This window comes from Scyliorhinus torazame, chromosome 9, assembly GCF_047496885.1.
Source record: "Scyliorhinus torazame isolate Kashiwa2021f chromosome 9, sScyTor2.1, whole genome shotgun sequence".
NCBI classification, from domain to species: domain Eukaryota; kingdom Metazoa; phylum Chordata; class Chondrichthyes; order Carcharhiniformes; family Scyliorhinidae; genus Scyliorhinus; species Scyliorhinus torazame.
Window position 1 is genome coordinate 90,405,752 of NC_092715.1, and position 17,154 is coordinate 90,422,905.

Here is a 17,154-nt window from a genome sequence, read left to right on the forward strand (position 1 = left end):
ACGCTCGCTACGTGATCCTCCACTGTCGCCTCGCCCTCCTGCTGACCCTGCCACGGACTATGCAGAACTCCCTGTCACTCTGCATCCCCCTGACTCTGACGCAGTCCAGCCCACTCCTGAATCGGCGGCTCTCGACCCACCCTTGAGGCGGTCAACCAGAAATCGTCATCCACCTCAGAGACTTAATTTATGAATTTTGCGGACTTATAGACGTCCTGAATTGTTTTGTTGCTTTGTTTGATCGTTTCCCTGGTTTGTATATAGTGTTGATCTCATTACTCTTGTTGCATACTGCTTCTCTGCACCAGGCACCTTCCCATGTAAATAGCTTAGTTCTCATGTACGTAGTCCTGTAAATATGTCTTCACACCCGACACGTAGTTAGGAACATTCTCACCACACATTATTTATTGCCACACACATACATTCTTTTATAAAAGGGGGGGATGTCATAATATACACCAGTATATCATGGTGCAGATACACACACACTGATGGACACACAGCGGGACCAATCAACACACACAACACTGCAGCCAATCACCAGTTAGAGCACATACACTATAAAGACAGGGGGCATCAGAGTTCCCGCTCATTCGAGATGCAGCCTCCTAGTAGGACAGAGCTTACAGCTTGCAGCATAGATCTTCACCATGTGCTGAGTGCATAGACTGGTTACGACAGGCATAGATCTTTAGTTCAATCTAGTATCGTGTTAACCCACAGTGAAAGTATGTTCAACAGTTTCGGACTTAATAGAATAGTGTTGCACTATTTTAAGTGTTGGTGGCCTGTATGTGTTCCACGGATCCCAAGCACCCAACACATCAAGAACAACAATTTATACTGTATGAGAAATGAGTGCTGATTGGTTGGCAAGTTGACGCTGATTGGTAGATGCATTGCCATCGAGAATGCTCCAGCTGATGGTGAGTGACAATTAACTGCCAAACATTTTGAAATATAAACTAGGCAACTTGACGCTGATTGGGTCAATTTATTTATTTAGTTTAAATTATTTTATTTCAATTATTTCATTTTATTTTACCTGTGATTGTGCAATGTCAGAATTATGGTCATAAATTAAATTGCAAGTATGGCTGAGATGTGATTATTAGGACCCCAACTGTTCACATTATATATTAATGATTTGGACGAGGGAATTAAATGTATTATATCCAAATTAGCTGATGATACAAAGTTGGATTGGAGGGTGAGCTATGAGAAGGATGCAGAGATTCTTCAGCAGGATTTAGACAGACTGATTGAGTGGGCAAATGCATGGCAGATGGCAGATGTTGTATATTGTGGATGAATGTGAGGTTATCCGCTTTGGTAGCAAAAATAGGGAGGCAGATTTCATTTGGATGCATTAAATTGAGAGGGGTGGATACTCAGCGAGACCTTGGTGTACTCGTGCATCAGTCGCTGAAAGTAAGCGCATAGGTACAGCAAGCAGTAAAGAAGGTAAATGGTATGTTGGCCTTCATAACAAGAGGATTTGAGTATAGGAATGGAGATGTTTTACTGCAATTGTTAAGGGCATTGGTGAGACCACACCTGGAGTATTGTGTCCACTTTGGGTGTCCTTATCTGAGGAAGGATGTTCTTGCTATGGAGGGATGCAGAAAAGGTTTACCAGGCTGAATCCTGGAATGACGGAACTGTCACATGAGGAGAGATTGATTGGAGTTACGAAGAGTGAGAGGGGATCTCATAGAAACTTATAAAATTCTAACAGGATTAGACAGGGTAGTTTCAGAAAAAATGTTCCCGATGTGGGGGAGTCCAGAAGTAGGGGTCACAGTTTGAGGATAAGGCGTAAACGTTTTAGGACTGAGATGAGGAGAAATTTCTTCACCCAGAGAGTGGTGAACCTGTGGAATTCACTGCCACAGAAAGTAGTTGAGGCCAAAACGATGTGTCATTTCAAGAAGGAATTAGTATAGCTCTTAAGACTAAAGGAATCAAGGCTTATTGGGAGAAGGCAGATTAGGGTATTGAACTTGATGATCAGCCATGATCATATCAATAGCGGAGCAGGCTCAAGGGGCCGAATGGCCTCCACCTGCGTCTATTTTCTACGTGTGTTTCTGTGTAAATTAATTTTCAAATAAACTCAGTTTTTCACTGTCCCCCTAAGCAATCTCCTACTGTAGAGATGTCCACCCAGTGATCCATTGAAACATGTTGGCCCCAAGCCCTGTCAAACCAGTATTCAGAACAAACAATTCAGGACTATTTGTAATCTTGTGCCAGAAAATCTGCTGCGTGTTTTTGGGAGCTGATCAGCACCAGCAAATCACTTTTCAATGTGAAGTAAAACATAGTAGACATTGGCACTTCACCCGGCCTGTACCCTCCCGATTGGATTGACATCTGGACATCTGCTTCAGGATGCCAGTGCTCTAATCCATCAAGACCCTCAAAGCAGTAGATGCTTCATTGTATTCTTCAGGTCTTCTCCTGTGTATTTCACTGGGTAAGCAGTCACCTGGACAGAGCCCGAAGCAGCTTTGCTCCAGCCTTCATGGCCCTTTAAATACTGTGGACACGGTCAGTTGGCACAAAGTGATTGAATCATCGCAACATTTTTTTATTATACTTTCCCAGGATGTGGGCATCACTGGCTGTGCCAACAATTGTTGTCCATCCCAAGTTGCACGTAACATGTTGTGATAAGCCACCTTCATGAACAACTGCAGTCCTTGTGATGTTGGTACTTCTCAGTGCTGTAGTAGGTGAGTTCCTGGCTTTTGACCGAGTGACATTGAAGGAACAGAGATATAGAGCACAATTCTCCAGCTTCGTTACGCTCTCGCTGAAGCATAACAAGGCCGGTGAATAGTGGGACATGCCCATCTGCCCCACCAATCATCCATATCCCCCACCGATGCTGAGGCTTCTGGTTGCGTGACTGAAAGTTATTGCTGATGGGTAATTGGCAACTGTGGTTAAGCGAGCACTTCACACATGTCAAGTGGATTTCTATGGGTGGGCTGGCCATGTAGCATGTGGGAGTCATTGCCTAGCATCTCAATCACACCCTCATGTCTGGACAATATGCTTGAACAATGCGGGAGGCAACACTACACACGCAACATCCAAACACCTAGAGGATGGGACACAGCTCCGGGGACATGTCAATGGCCAGAGGGTGAGTGAGTGCCCTGGGGTGGGGGAGGTGCCTGCAGAGATGGGCAAAGAGTCCGGAGTTCGTTCGGCCTGCATTGTAGAAGAAAGTGACAGGCATCATAATGGTTGTGCAAAAAGGAATTTAATGTGCTGTACAATACCCCATTCCTGGTGGTGCTGTCCCCCCACACCCCAATCCCAACCCCCCCCTCCCCACCTCCTACCTACTGATTTTGTATCTGAGCTGGTGGAGTGTGGGGATGACAGCTGTGCAGCGACTACAGTGGCATCCTTGGTGCTCTCCTCCGAGCTGTTCTTCACGGATTCAGGAGAGGGGGCCACCCGGGATGGGCCTGTGGGAGAATGGACATGTGGTCAGTGGGAGGGATGGGTCAGTCAGTAAGGCAATAATAACTCATGTTTGGCAGGTCCTCCGGGTGGAACCCTGTGGTTCCTCACCTCTGCGGCATCCGCCAGCCTCCGCGTGGCTGACTGATCTATCCTCGGCGACCCCGGTCATCTCCAGGGCCCGCCCCTAGAAGGAGGTGAGGACTGATATGACCTACACCCCATCACCACTCTGGGCCCTCTCCCGCTGATTGTGGGAGAGCTTTTCCTGCAGGGTCACAGAGGGGGCATAGTTAGCCGCACACGTGGTTGACAGTGGTGGGAGAGGGGGTGTCAAGGTGGGGTTGGAGTGGGGTTGTCGCGGGAGGGGGGAGGGAGGGCTGGGGTCACATGGGGAGTTCGAGGGTGGATGCTCCCTTGGGGAGCGGGTTTGGTGTCTACTTACTCGTGCTGCCCGGTGTAGGTCGTTAACATTCTTCGTGAACTGATGGCCAGTCCTCTTGGTCATACTACTCGAGCTTACGACCGCCGCCACCTCAACACACAGCAGCACTGGCTGCCTTGTGGCTCACTCTCCGGGACTCTCGGGGGGGAACAGACATCCCTCCTGGCCTTCACTGCATCCACGAATCTACCCAGATCAGCATCCCCAAATGTTGGGGCCGGTCTCCTGGATGCCATTGTTGCCAGCTGGCTGGTGTTGGCTGAGCAAGTGCAGTTTAAGTGCTGCTCAGTCTTGTTAGCAGGGGGCTGGTGAGCGCGGTGCCAGCAAATCAGCTGGCGAGCCTTCATTTGCGGCGGGAAGTCTGTGAGGCTTCGTTAAGTGGACCAATCAACATTGAACTGGATTGCCGGCCTCACTGGACTGAGCGCCGGGAAGCTCGTGGCAATTCCTGCTCACTATAACACTTAGAAATTATTCCAGAGAATTGCGCCCTTAGTTCCAAATCAGGATGTGTGTTGCTTGGAGAGAAGCTTGCAGGTGGTGGTGCTTCCAAGCATTTGCTGCCCTTATCTTTCTAGATGATAGTGGTGGGTGGCATGTTGGCAAAATGGTTAGCACTGCTGCCTCACTCGGGTTCAATTTCAGCCTTGGGTGACTATCTGTGTGGAGTTTGCAGTTTCTCCCCGTGTGCTCCGGTTTCCTCACACAGTCCAAAGATGTGCACGTTCGGTGGATTGTCCATGCTAAATTGCCCCTTGGTGTCCAAAGGTTAGGTGGGGTTACGGGTTTGTGAAGCGGGGATGGGGGCTGCTGGGTAGGATGCTCTTTCAGAGGGTCGGTGCGGACTCGATAGGCCAAATTACTTCATTCTGCATTCTGGGGTTTCTATGAGGTCATAGCTTTGGAAGGTGCAGTTGAAGGAGCATTTTTCAAAAGATTTTAAAGAAATTTAGAGTACCCAATTATTTTTTTCCAATTAAGGGGCAATTTAGTGTGACCAATCCACCTCGCCTGCACATCTTTGGGTTGTGGGGTTGAGACCCACACAGACACGGGGAGAATGTGTAAACTCCACAAGGACAGTGACCCATGGCCGGGATCGAACCCGGGTTCTGTTTCCCATGTGACAGCCTAACCCGGGTAAATGAGGCTTCTGTGACCTATATATTATAACTGTGCACCGTGAATGGAGAGACACGGCAAATACAGGAATTGTTGGACATACTCAGCAGGTCTGGCAGCGTCCCTGGAAAGAGAAACAGAGCTGTTTCTATCTGTGCTGACACTGCTCGGACTTTTACAAGCTCCTTCGTGTTTATTTCAGATTTCCAACATCCACACTAATCAGCTTTTCAAATATATGCAGCTGTTGCTTCAAAAGACTCAGTGATACAAAACTTTTAAGCAATCTTTACCTCTACAGAATGTGATTTCCATGTCCGGTTACAGAAGTTTTCACAATCTTGTGTTGGCCACCATCAGGAAGCATAAGAATGAAATTCACCAGCTGGGTAGGTCATGGTGAATCAGTCATCTTGTCTGACATTCCTTTCCATTGGCTTCAAAGGAATGGAAAATTGGGCAGTGCGTACAACAGGCAGTCAACCAGCCACTGGCCATTTTGCACTCCTGTCAAATTTCAATTCTGCCCTCAAATACCATAATTTTGCATCTGCGTTCGCCGTGAGTCCAAGGAGGGTTGGTGGGCGCAAAAGATTGCGAGACTCGGGAAATGAGAATCTCGCCTGCGAGATCTCGTTTTCCGATTCTCCCCATTCCCCACCGGTGACATAATGAGGTTCCTGCCCAGGAAGCCCGGGAACCACATTCAATACAATTAGCAGGCTTCCCTGCCATATCGTCCACCCCGCTTATTTAGAATTCCCCCCTTCACCTATGTGACATCACGTCAGCAAGGTTTACAATTGCTTTTTGCAAACGGGGGTGCGGGGAGAGCAGGGTTGGTCTCCGTGTGTGTTGCAGGCAGTGGGCTCCTGTGTGCATATTGGAGTTGGAGGCAAGCTCCAAAAAGGGCGCCCCGATCTCAGGCTTCTCGGCTGCCAGCTTCTTCCAGCACAACCCCGCCAGCGTGATGGCGTGAGCCATGCCTCCAGATGTTTTCTGTACAGAGTGCTGGGTTATATGATTAATATGATTAATATACTTGATTAATATGAAGATCAGGGGTTATGGGGAGAAGGCAGGAGAATGGGGATGAGGAATGTATCAGCCATGATCAAATGGTGGAGCAGACTCGATGGGCTGAATGGTCTAATTCTGCTCCTATACCTTATGGTATAAAATATGAGAAGAGAGTACTGATAGATAGACAAGTGGACTCTGATTGGTAGAGGTTTTGTCATGGCAATGCCGCAAGCAACATTGAATTGCCAAGCTTTTGTTCAAATTCAAACCAGGCAGGTCAACGCTGACTGGTCAAGGGATTGCCATGGGGAATGAACCAGGGAATGGTGGTTTCCAAGCTTTTATTCAGTTGAAAAATGTGTAATGTGTGGATGTGCGCCCTCTGTCTGTAAATATATATGGCTTCTAGCATGCCTAAATGAGCCAAACTATGAGCATTCCTTAAGGATATAAAGACCTTCTTCACAGCACCAGTTTCATTGAGGTACAGAGATTGAACAACTGCTCAGGGGCTCCAGCCACTTTTTTTGATCCACCCTTAATTTAGATATCCTCAAGTTCTTGATGTATTTTACACAAGTCTGATGTGCATGTCAGAAAATCAGACCCATTTCGGGTCTGATTACAGTATGTCAACAGGGTGATGAGCAGGCCTCAGACTCCATGTCTCATAAAATAATGAAGCAGTGTGGTGCATAACCATGTTAAGTGCACTGGTGATCATTTTCATCACTCTGGTTGAACTTTTGCGTGCGTAATTTTAGTTGGCGGGAAAAATGAAAGATACTTACAAATTAAAATTTCCCACTAGGCAATTTGTTGCTTGCCAGCAGTTCCCCGAGTTTTGCCACCTACATCCTTTTTGTTTTCACCAGATTTTAACAGAGCATATGCACCAAGTAATCTGGGACACTCCTTAATTTCCAAAATTAAACAGGAACTAAGCTAGTGGCTATGCAAGGAAACATCTCCTGATTATAGTTTTTGCACTGTAAAGTAATTTTAGTGCAGTCAATCTGATTTGTAAGGATTTTGTAATTCTTTCATGCTGCCTCTTCTATTTGATCATAAATTAGCATGACAATTGAAACAGCATTAAGTAAATGCTGTGTAGAGCAATAAAGTATGATTTTTCATGTACAATTAAAAACAAACACAAATAAATGACATGAAAACATTTCTTTTACAAAAATATGATGGAATTAAAAGCCCTTTTGCATGATAATAGCTTATTATTCCACGCAAAGGCATTACTCAATGTTCTTCGTTAGCCTTATCGGGTTTGCTTAGAGTGCCAAAATATCAGGGTAACTGCAGATCTGCAGTAAATCTGCTATTAAATGAGGCTTATTATTCATGCTGTGATACATGATTGTTATTGCTTTGACTGTCAAATACTATATTAGGACTTTAAAGTTAAACCATTTTAACACGACAGACGTAAATTCATATGTGTTGCAGAAAATTTCCAGTCTTAGATTAGAGCAAAAGCTGCCACATACAAACATCAGTTTAAAACAAGCTACAAAACAAATCGAATTGAAGTCTGATTTAAAGCCCAGAATTATCCCATCTCATCGCTCTGGTGGCCAGTGCATGCACTGGGTGGTAATCCAATAGTTTGAGACACAAGGTCCTGATACAGAGAGGATGTAGGATAAACATTAAAGAGATCAAATTCTGTACTCCTCCACATTGTTAAAGTCACTGTTCATACATTGAGGAATGGATAAATCTGAAGTCAGTCTTTTGCTGAACCCAGGTTTATTTCCCAAACTACAGATTAAAGGCACAGATTAATCTTGTTTCCCCCTACTCCCAGTGGGAATTGGTTTTTATATACTTGCAATAATTCCCTAATCATTTCCCAATTGGTAGCAGCTGCTCTCAGTTACAAACTTAAAGCACACATTCTATTGCAGCACAATTCCAACATTAAGACACCCTTCTTTCTTAAAAGAAAAAAATTATCAATTGCAATTTCTTTTCAGACAAGAAAAACCAAAGATAAAAAAATAAGCCACACATATTTAATACTCACACTCTGAGTCAATCCTCTTCTAATACTCCTGATAATTTTTCACCAGAAACCTTCATTGTGGTGAAACAACCTGACAACTGATGGCTTACTTAGAACATAGAACAGAGAACATACAGTACAGAAGGAGCCAATCAGCCCATCGAGTCCGCACCGACCCACCTAAGCCCTCACTTCCACCCTAACCCCGTAACCCAGTAACCCCAACCCAACATTTTGGTCACTAAGGGCAATTTATCATGGCCCATCCATCTAACCTGCACATCTTTGAACTGTGGGAGGAAACCGGAGAACCCGGAGGAAACCCACGCAGACACGGGGAGAACGTGCAGACTCAGCACAGACAGTGAACCAGTGGGGAATCGAACCTGGGACCCTGGTGCTGTGAAGCCTCAGTGCTAGCCACTTGTGCTACCGTGCTGCCCATTTGAGTTTCGAGGTTTTGGGCGGTATTTTCCACGAGCCCCCTGCAGTGTGTTTTGCAGCGGCAGAGGCGGCTTTTAATTGGCTGGCAGCAGAATCTTCTGGTCCCACCGCTCTCGAGTTTTCCTGTTGTTCCCACCATCTGCTGCCAGGGAACCCATGGCAGGGGAGCACCACTGCCATGACTGGAAGGTCCGCTGGTGAGAACAGCCAGAAAATGTCCTTTTATTCCACCATTCGTTTTAGACTTGTAATGGAAAGTCGTAATCTTTTTTTCACTCACTGTCTTTGTGGAGTGTACACTATCCCAAAGGGAATGATTGTCTATATAGCATTCTATTGGGACATTTCCTTTGTGATTTCCCCATGTAGAAGTTCCCCAAATGTTTTTGGTAAGAAGAATGCTATGTCAACTGCCTCTACAAGTGCAAGAGTCTCAGCAGCCAGGGAGCTTGTTACTATTCACCATGTTTTCTTGTCTTCCCAAGCCAAGGGGCATCATTTCCCATTTCCCCCATAAGAAATATTATGAAACCTGTTGCACTTGCAAACCCATCATGAAGGTTTGCATGAGTGGCATCACGAAACAAAATCAATCTTATATTTTTAGGTCACCCAAAGATGGAAATTTCACACTTCTCCATTAATGTTTTGTTCGCTCGTAAGGTGTTCAGGGGCTTGTGATGTTCCATTATAGTGCTCAATTCAAGGGACATCAAAACTTGCATCCAGCCTTGCCTGTGTGACTAGCCAATTCAATTAGATTTTGCAGCAGCTCCATCTTATCTTTGAAAGCATCTGCACATTTCTTTGAGAAACTAGCTCGACTGACTGTGATCAGGCTAATATTTTCTAAATATGATTGCTGGTGAAAAGTAACCTCACAGCAATACTATTTTATTTCCGACCCAACATGTTTAAAGGCCTGATAAGTCTGACTCCCAACTTTAAAGTCTGTTCAAATCTTGTCAATAACATTGTTTTGCAACTCACTAGTACCACTCCATTCGAAGACGTCAACATGCATCAGAAAGATACCTGGAGATTTCACACCATGGTACCAATAAAACATTGCAGGATCTACCTTCAGCTGAAGACAACTGAACTTTCATTTGACCGATCAAACAGAAAAGTACCACACTCTAAAATCATCATCCAAAGATGTGCAGGTTAGTTTGAATGTCCATGCTAAATTACCCTTAGTGTCCAAAAAGGTTAATAATAATCGTTTATTGTCACAAGTAGGCTTCAATTAAGTTACTGTGAAAAGTCCCTAGTCACCACATTCCGGCGCCTGTTCGGGGAGGCTGGTACGGGAATTGAACCCGCGCTGCTGGCCATGTTCTGCATTACAAGTCAGCTGTTTAGCCCACTGTACTAAATCAGCCCCTAGCTGGGGTTACTGGGTTACTGGGCTCTTTACAAGGGCCGGTGCAGACTCAATGGGCCAAATGGCATCCTTCTGCACTGTAAATCCTATGAAACCATAGCCACACTTATTTAAGTCCAAAAGTTTCCCCTCTACATCTGGCACTTCCTTGACACTGTGCAATAATGCCCAAAACGAGTGAAACATAAATCTACGACTTTCTCAAATATAAGTACTTTGTCATTCCCCATGTCTAGTTTCATCTGTGCTTTTCTCCTTGAGGATTTGCTCAACCATAAAGGTATCTCACTGGAAGCCACATCAGTATCAATGAAAATACTTAGCCCAGCTATCTTGCATGGGAGGCCAACTTACCATGTTGCCATCCCCAAACCTAAAGCAGGTAGAGTTTTCATATTCTTTAACCTTATGCACCCATGGCATCATTTTCAGGGCAACAGCTATTTGGTCCAAGAGAGACTCTTTTCCATGAAATTGAACCTTTGTCAATACCAAAAGTCTATCTAGTGTAGGGTCGGAATCCCCTCCCACTGGACTATTATTCAATATAAAACCTCAAACTCATCATGATAATGTGAGCATTGCAAACAAAAAGGCAAAATGTCAACACACAGAGGCAGGTTAATCTTCAAAACATGTTGCTAACGAAACCAAGTCGATACTATGTAACGACATAGAACATAGAACATAGAACAATACAGCGCAGTACAGGCCCTTCGGCCCACGATGTTGCACCGAAACAAAAGCCATCTAACCTACACTATGCCATTATCATCCATATGTTTATCCAATAAACTTTTAAATGCCCTCAATGTTGGCGAGTTCACTACTGTAGCAGGTAGGGCATTCCACGGCCTCACTACTCTTTGCGTAAAGAACCTACCTCTGACCTCTGTCCTATATCTATTACCCCTCAGTTTAAAGTTATGTCCCCTCGTGCCAGCCATATCCATCCGCGGGAGAAGGCTCTCACTGTCCACCCTATCCAACCCCCTGATCATTTTGTATGCCTCTATTAAGTCTCCTCTTAACCTTCTTCTCTCCAACGAAAACAACCTCAAGTCCGTCAGCCTTTCCTCATAAGATTTTCCCTCCATACCAGGCAACATCCTGGTAAATCTCCTCTGCACCCGCTCCAAAGCCTCCACGTCCTTCCTATAATGCGGTGACCAGAACTGTACGCAATACTCCAAATGCGGCCGGACCAGAGTTCTGTACAGCTGCAACATGACCTCCCAACTCCGGAACTCAATCCCTCTACCAATAAAGGCCAACACTCCATAGGCCTTCTTCACAACCCTATCAACCTGGGTGGCAACTTTCAGGGATCTATGTACATGGACACCTAGATCCCTCTGCTCAGCCACACTTTCAAGAACTTTACCATTAGCCAAATATTCCGCATTCCTGTTATTCCTTCCAAAGTGAATCACCTCACACTTCTCTACATTAAACTCCATTTGCCACCTCTCAGCCCAGCTCTGCAGCTTATCTATATCCCTCTGTAACCTGCTACATCCTTCCACACTATCGACAACACCACCGACTTTAGTATCGTCTGCAAATTTACTCACCCACCCTTCTGCGCCTTCCTCTAGGTCATTGATAAAAATGACAAACAGCAACGGCCCCAGAACAGATCCTTGTGGTACTCCACTTGTGACTGTACTCCATTCTGAACATTTCCCATCAACCACCACCCTCTGTCTTCTTTCAGCTAGCCAATTTCTGATCCACATCTCTAAATCACCCTCAATCCCCAGCCTCCGTATTTTTTGCAATAGCCTACCGTGGGGAACCTTATCAAACGCTTTGCTGAAATCCATATACACCACATCAACTGCTCTACCCTCGTCTACCTGTTCAGTCACCTTCTCAAAGAACTCAATAAGGTTTGTGAGGCATGACCTACCCTTCACAAAGCCATGCTGACTATCCCTGATCATATTATTCCTATCTAGATGATTATAAATCTTGTCCCTTATAATCCCCTCCAAGACTTTACCCACTACAGACGTGAGGCTCACCGGTCTATAGTTGCCGGGGTTGTCTCTGCTCCCCTTTTTGAACAAAGGGACCACATTTGCTGTCCTCCAGTCCTCTGGCACTATTCCTGTAGCCAATGATGACATAAAAATCAAAGCCAAAGGTCCAGCAATCTCTTCCCTGGCCTCCCATAGAATCCTAGGATAAATCCCATCAGGTCCCGGGGACTTATCTATTTTCAGCCTGTCCAGAATTGCCAACACCTCTTCCCTACGTACCTCACTGCCATCTATTCTATTAGCCTGGGGCTCAGTATTCTCCTCCACAACATTATCTTTTTCCTGAGTGAATACTGACGAAAAATATTCATTTAGTATCTCGCCTATCTCTTCAGACTCCACACACAATTTCCCATCCCTGTCCTTGACTGGTCCTACTCTTTCCCTAGTCATTCGCTTATTCCTGACATACCTATAGAAAGCTTTTGGGTTTTCCTTGATCCTTCCTGCCAAATACTTCTCATGTCCCCTCCTTGCTCGTCTTAGCTCTCTCTTTAGATCCTTCCTCGCTACCTTGTAACTATCCATCGCCCCAACCGAAACTTCACACTTCATCTTCACATAGGCCTTCTTCTTCCTCTTAACAAGAGATTCCACTTCCTTGGTAAACCACGGTTCCCTCGCTCGACGCCTTCCTCCCTGTCTGACCGGTACATACTTATCAAGAACACGCAGTAGCTGATCCTTGAACAAGCCCCACTTATCCAGTGTGCCCAACACTTGCAGCCTACTTCTCCACCTTATCCCCCCCAAGTCACGTCTAATGGCATCATAATTGCCCTTCCCCCAGCTATAACTCTTGCCCTGCGGTGTATACTTATCCCTTTCCATCATTAACGTAAACGTCACCGAATTGTGGTCACTGTCCCCAAAGTGCTCTCCTACCTCCAAATCCAACACCTGGCCTGGTTCATTACCCAAAACCAAATCCAACGTGGCCTCGCCTCTTGTTGGCCTGTCAACATATTGTTTCAGGAAACCCTCCTGCACACACTGTACAAAAAACGACCCATCTATTGTACTCGAACTATATATTTTCCAGTCAATATTTGGAAAGTTAAAGTCTCCCATAATAACTACCCTGTTACTTTCGCTCATATCCAGAATCATCTTCGCCATCCTTTCCTCTACATCCCTAGAACTATTAGGAGGCCTATAAAAAACTCCCAACAGGGTGACCTCTCCTTTCCTGTTTCTAACTTCAGACAATACTACCTCGGAAGAAGAGTCCCCATCTAGCATCCTCTCCGCCACCGTAATACTGCTCTTGACTAGCAGCGCCACACCTCCCCCTCTTTTGCCTCCTTCTCTGAGCTTACTAAAACACCTAAACCCCGGAACCTGCAACATCCATTCCTGTCCCTGCTCTATCCATGTCTCCGAAATGGCCACAACATCGAAGTCCCAGGTACCAACCCACGCTGCCAGTTCCCCTACCTTGTTTCGTATACTCCTGGCATTGAAGTAGACACACTTCAAACCACCTACCTGAACGCTGGCCCCCTCCTGCGACGTCAAATCTGTGCTCCTGACCTCTATACTCTCATTCTCCCTTACCCTAAAACTACAATCCAGGTTCCCATGCCCCTGCTGCATTAGTTTAAACCCCCCCAAAGAGCACTAACAAATCTCCCCCCCAGGATATTTGTGCCCCTCAGGTTCAGATGTAGACCATCCTGTCTGTAGAGGTCCCACCTTCCCCAGAAAGAGCCCCAGTTATCCAAAAATCTGAAACCCTCCCGCCTGCACCATCCCTGTAGCCACGTGTTTAAATGCTCTCTCTCCCTATTCCTCATCTCACTATCACGTGGCACGGGCAACAACCCAGAGATAACAACTCTGTTTGTTCTAGTTCTGAGCTTCCATCCTAGCTCCCTGAAAGCCTGCCTGACATCCTTGTCCCCTTTCCTACCTATGTCGTTGGTGCCAATGTGGACCACGACTTGGGGCTGCTCCCCCTCCCCCCTAAGGACCCGGAAAACATGATCCGAGACATCACGTACCCTTGCACCTGGGAGGCAACATACCAAACGTGAGTCTCTCACGCTCCCACAAAATCTCCTATCTGTGCCCCTGACTATAGAGTCCCCAATTACTAATGCTCTGCTCCTCTCCCCCTTCCCTTCTGAGCAACAGGGACAGACTCCGTGCCAGAGGCCCGTACCCCATGGCTTACCCCTGGTAAGTCGTCCCCCCCACAAGTATCCAAAGCGGTATACTTGTTTCTCAGGGGAACGACCGCAGGGGATCCCTGCACTGACTGTTTTTTCCCAGTCCCTCTTACAGTTACCCACCTATCTCCAATCTTTGGTGTAACTAATTCCCTGAAGCTGCTATCTATGACCCCTTCTGCCTCCCGAATGATCCGAAGTTCTTCCAACTCCAGCTCCAGTTTCCTAACTCGGTCTTGGAGGAGCTGGAGGTGGCAGCACTTCCTGCAGGTAAAATCAGCAGGGACACTAACTGCATCCCTCACCTCAAACATCCTGCAGGAGGAACATTGCACTCCCTTCCCTGCCATTCCTCTAACTTTCTACCAAGATCTGGCTAACAACTAAATTAAATTTTTATAAAAAATAATAATAATATAATAAAAATATGGTACTTACCTCAGACCAATGGGTTTTATTATTAGGTTAGAGGAGGAGGGCGGGTGGGAGACACTACACGTGTAGTGTCTCGGGTTTCCTCTCCACCAGAATTTATTGGTGAGGGTCTTCCCAGACGTCCGCGGGTCGACTTCCTGATCCCGCCTAAAAAACTAATTTTAAAAAAAAGACACTGGGGCATTACCATCTCAAAGACAAAACCATGGCCATCAGACAATCTAATATTGAAAAACTAGGAGACCATCAGAGCTAATAGCCCCAGACAACAGCCATTATGCAAAAAAAATCAACAACAGCTAAGGAGAAATTGACTTTATCGCATGTGTTATCAACTTGGGAGCCAGAAACATCACAACTGAAATTGGATCGATTGTTTTGGCCGTAGAAACAACATTGTGATGAATGTGTTTGTCTGGACCAAGGCAAGGACTAGGCTAAACAAGATTAAAAGGTGCTAAGCATTGTCCATCCAAACTGAATGTCTCCAGGAAATATGCTTTGATATTTTTGATAAAGTTTTGAAATAAAAAGGCCAAGACAGTAGAGTCTTGTACTGCAGTTACCAAGGAGAGTCAAGAAACATCAACCTGATTCATGGACCTATAGCTCGCACCGCAACGACCTACTGTGTGGGGAGTTGTGTCAGCCAGATACAAGGGGATTTGGGGCTGAGGTTGAAGATAGTTTAAAGGTAACAACTAAATCCTGAGGGGGTATGAATTGAGGTTTGGGCAGAAACATGGGGTTTTACCTGTGGTTTTTCATGGAGGCTTATATTAATAAATTGTGGTTTTGAGTGTTATGTGGTATGATTACACTAATTTAGAACTCTTGTATTAGGGCTTTAGGAGTTTTGTTTGTTAATAAACATGTTTATGGTTGAGCCCAAAACCCTGTGCCTGTGTAAGTTTGTCCTTTTTAAAATCCTAAAGTCAAGAACTGACAGTAAGAGTAAATGGGAGTTTACACCTCTTACACTATGTGTGAAATCCATGCACAATCCAGTACCTTGAATGTAAGTACAGACTCTGGGTTTCAACGTCAAATTTCTTGGACCACTTATCAAAGTCCATAATATACTTTTCCATGGACTGATTGCCTGTCTTCTTAAATTTCTGAAGTTGACCACTGTAGGCTTTTAACTAATCATTGGTCTTGTAAAATGTATCCAAAAATTGTAATCCAAGAGTTAATCCTTCTTCAGTATCCAAGTCATAGACATCCAGTTCCAAAAGTACTTTACTTCAATTTCATATCAATGCCAAAGGTTCCTCCGGGATAATGAGATAACCTATGTCCGCATTTCCACCTCACTTTTTCATTGCTGACATATGCTTCAGACTCCAAAAAAAAGTGGACAAAAGATAAAGAGTCATCCAGACTCGAAACATTAGCTCCCATTTCTCTCCACAAATGGTGTCAGACGTGCTGAGATTGCCCAGTATTTTCTGTTTTTGTTTAAGAATTTGCATCCTGCTTCAGTCATTCTGTACCTGAGGATGCCAGGAGTACGATATTTCTTTTTTTTTGTCTTAGCCGACAGAGACAAAATCTTCTTATTCAACATCCAATCACCAGATCTCAATGTTCATCCTCTGCTACCATGTTATAGTCATTGTTTGTACATTGAGGAAAAGATGAGTCTGAAGCCAGTCTTTTCCTTAATCCTGGTTTATTCCCAAGTCTACAGAGTAAAGGCATAGATTTCTGTTGTTTCCCCGACACCCAATGTAAACTGATTTTTTTAGACGCTTGCAATAATTCCCGAATCATTCCCCAGTTGGCGGCAATTACTCTCAATTACAAACTTAAAGCATTAAAGCATGGACTCCATTGCAACATGATTCCAACATTAACACACATTGGCAGAAATGCTGGATAAATTCAGCAGGTCACAGGTCAGCAGATTTCTGGGAAGAACGAGTTAATGTTTTGAGTGTAAATGATCCTACTGCAGAACTGGAGAAAGGTAAAGAATGATATGGTTGGAGAAGGGACATTTATCAACACATATTGGGGTGACCAAATGCAAACTGGGTGGCCGGGTAACCTCCATTCTTTCCAGAAGGATGACCCCCAGCTCCCGGTCGCTAATCCTTTTAATTCTCCATTCTGTTTCCACTCTGACTTGTCTGTCCATAGAACCTCTGCAATACAGCAGGAGGCCATTCGGCCCATTGAGTCTGCACTAACCCTCCGAAAGAGAACCTTACCTAGGCCTACCCTATCCCTGTAACCCCAGCTAACCAACACATCTTTGGCAATTTAGCATAGCTAATCCACCTAACCCGCACATCTTTGGACTGTGGGAGGAAACCCACGCAGACACGGGGAGAAAGTACAAACTCCATACTGACAGTCACCCAAGTTGGAAATTGAACCCAGGTGCCTGGCACTGTGAGGCAGCAGTGCTAACCACTCTGTCACCATGCTGCCTCTCCTTGCCTGTTGCAATGTTCCAGTGATTCTCAATGAAAATTCACAGAACAAAACCTCAGCTTTTGACTGGGCACTTTCCAGTCCTCTGGCTGAACACGGAATTTTAGATTGTAACCTCTGTCCTCATATGGTTTTCT

At 45.2% G+C, this 17,154-nt stretch overlaps 1 long non-coding RNA gene across 1 annotated transcript in view; it reads left to right on the top strand.

The window, feature by feature from the left end:
- Positions 1–17,154, top strand: part of LOC140430002 (uncharacterized) — a 50,076-nt gene that overhangs the window by 20,539 nt on the left and 12,383 nt on the right. Inside the window, exon 2 of the long non-coding RNA XR_011949266.1 lies at positions 9,531–9,703. This is a non-coding gene — a long non-coding RNA (uncharacterized lncRNA). The remainder of the gene's footprint in view (positions 1–9,530; positions 9,704–17,154) is intronic.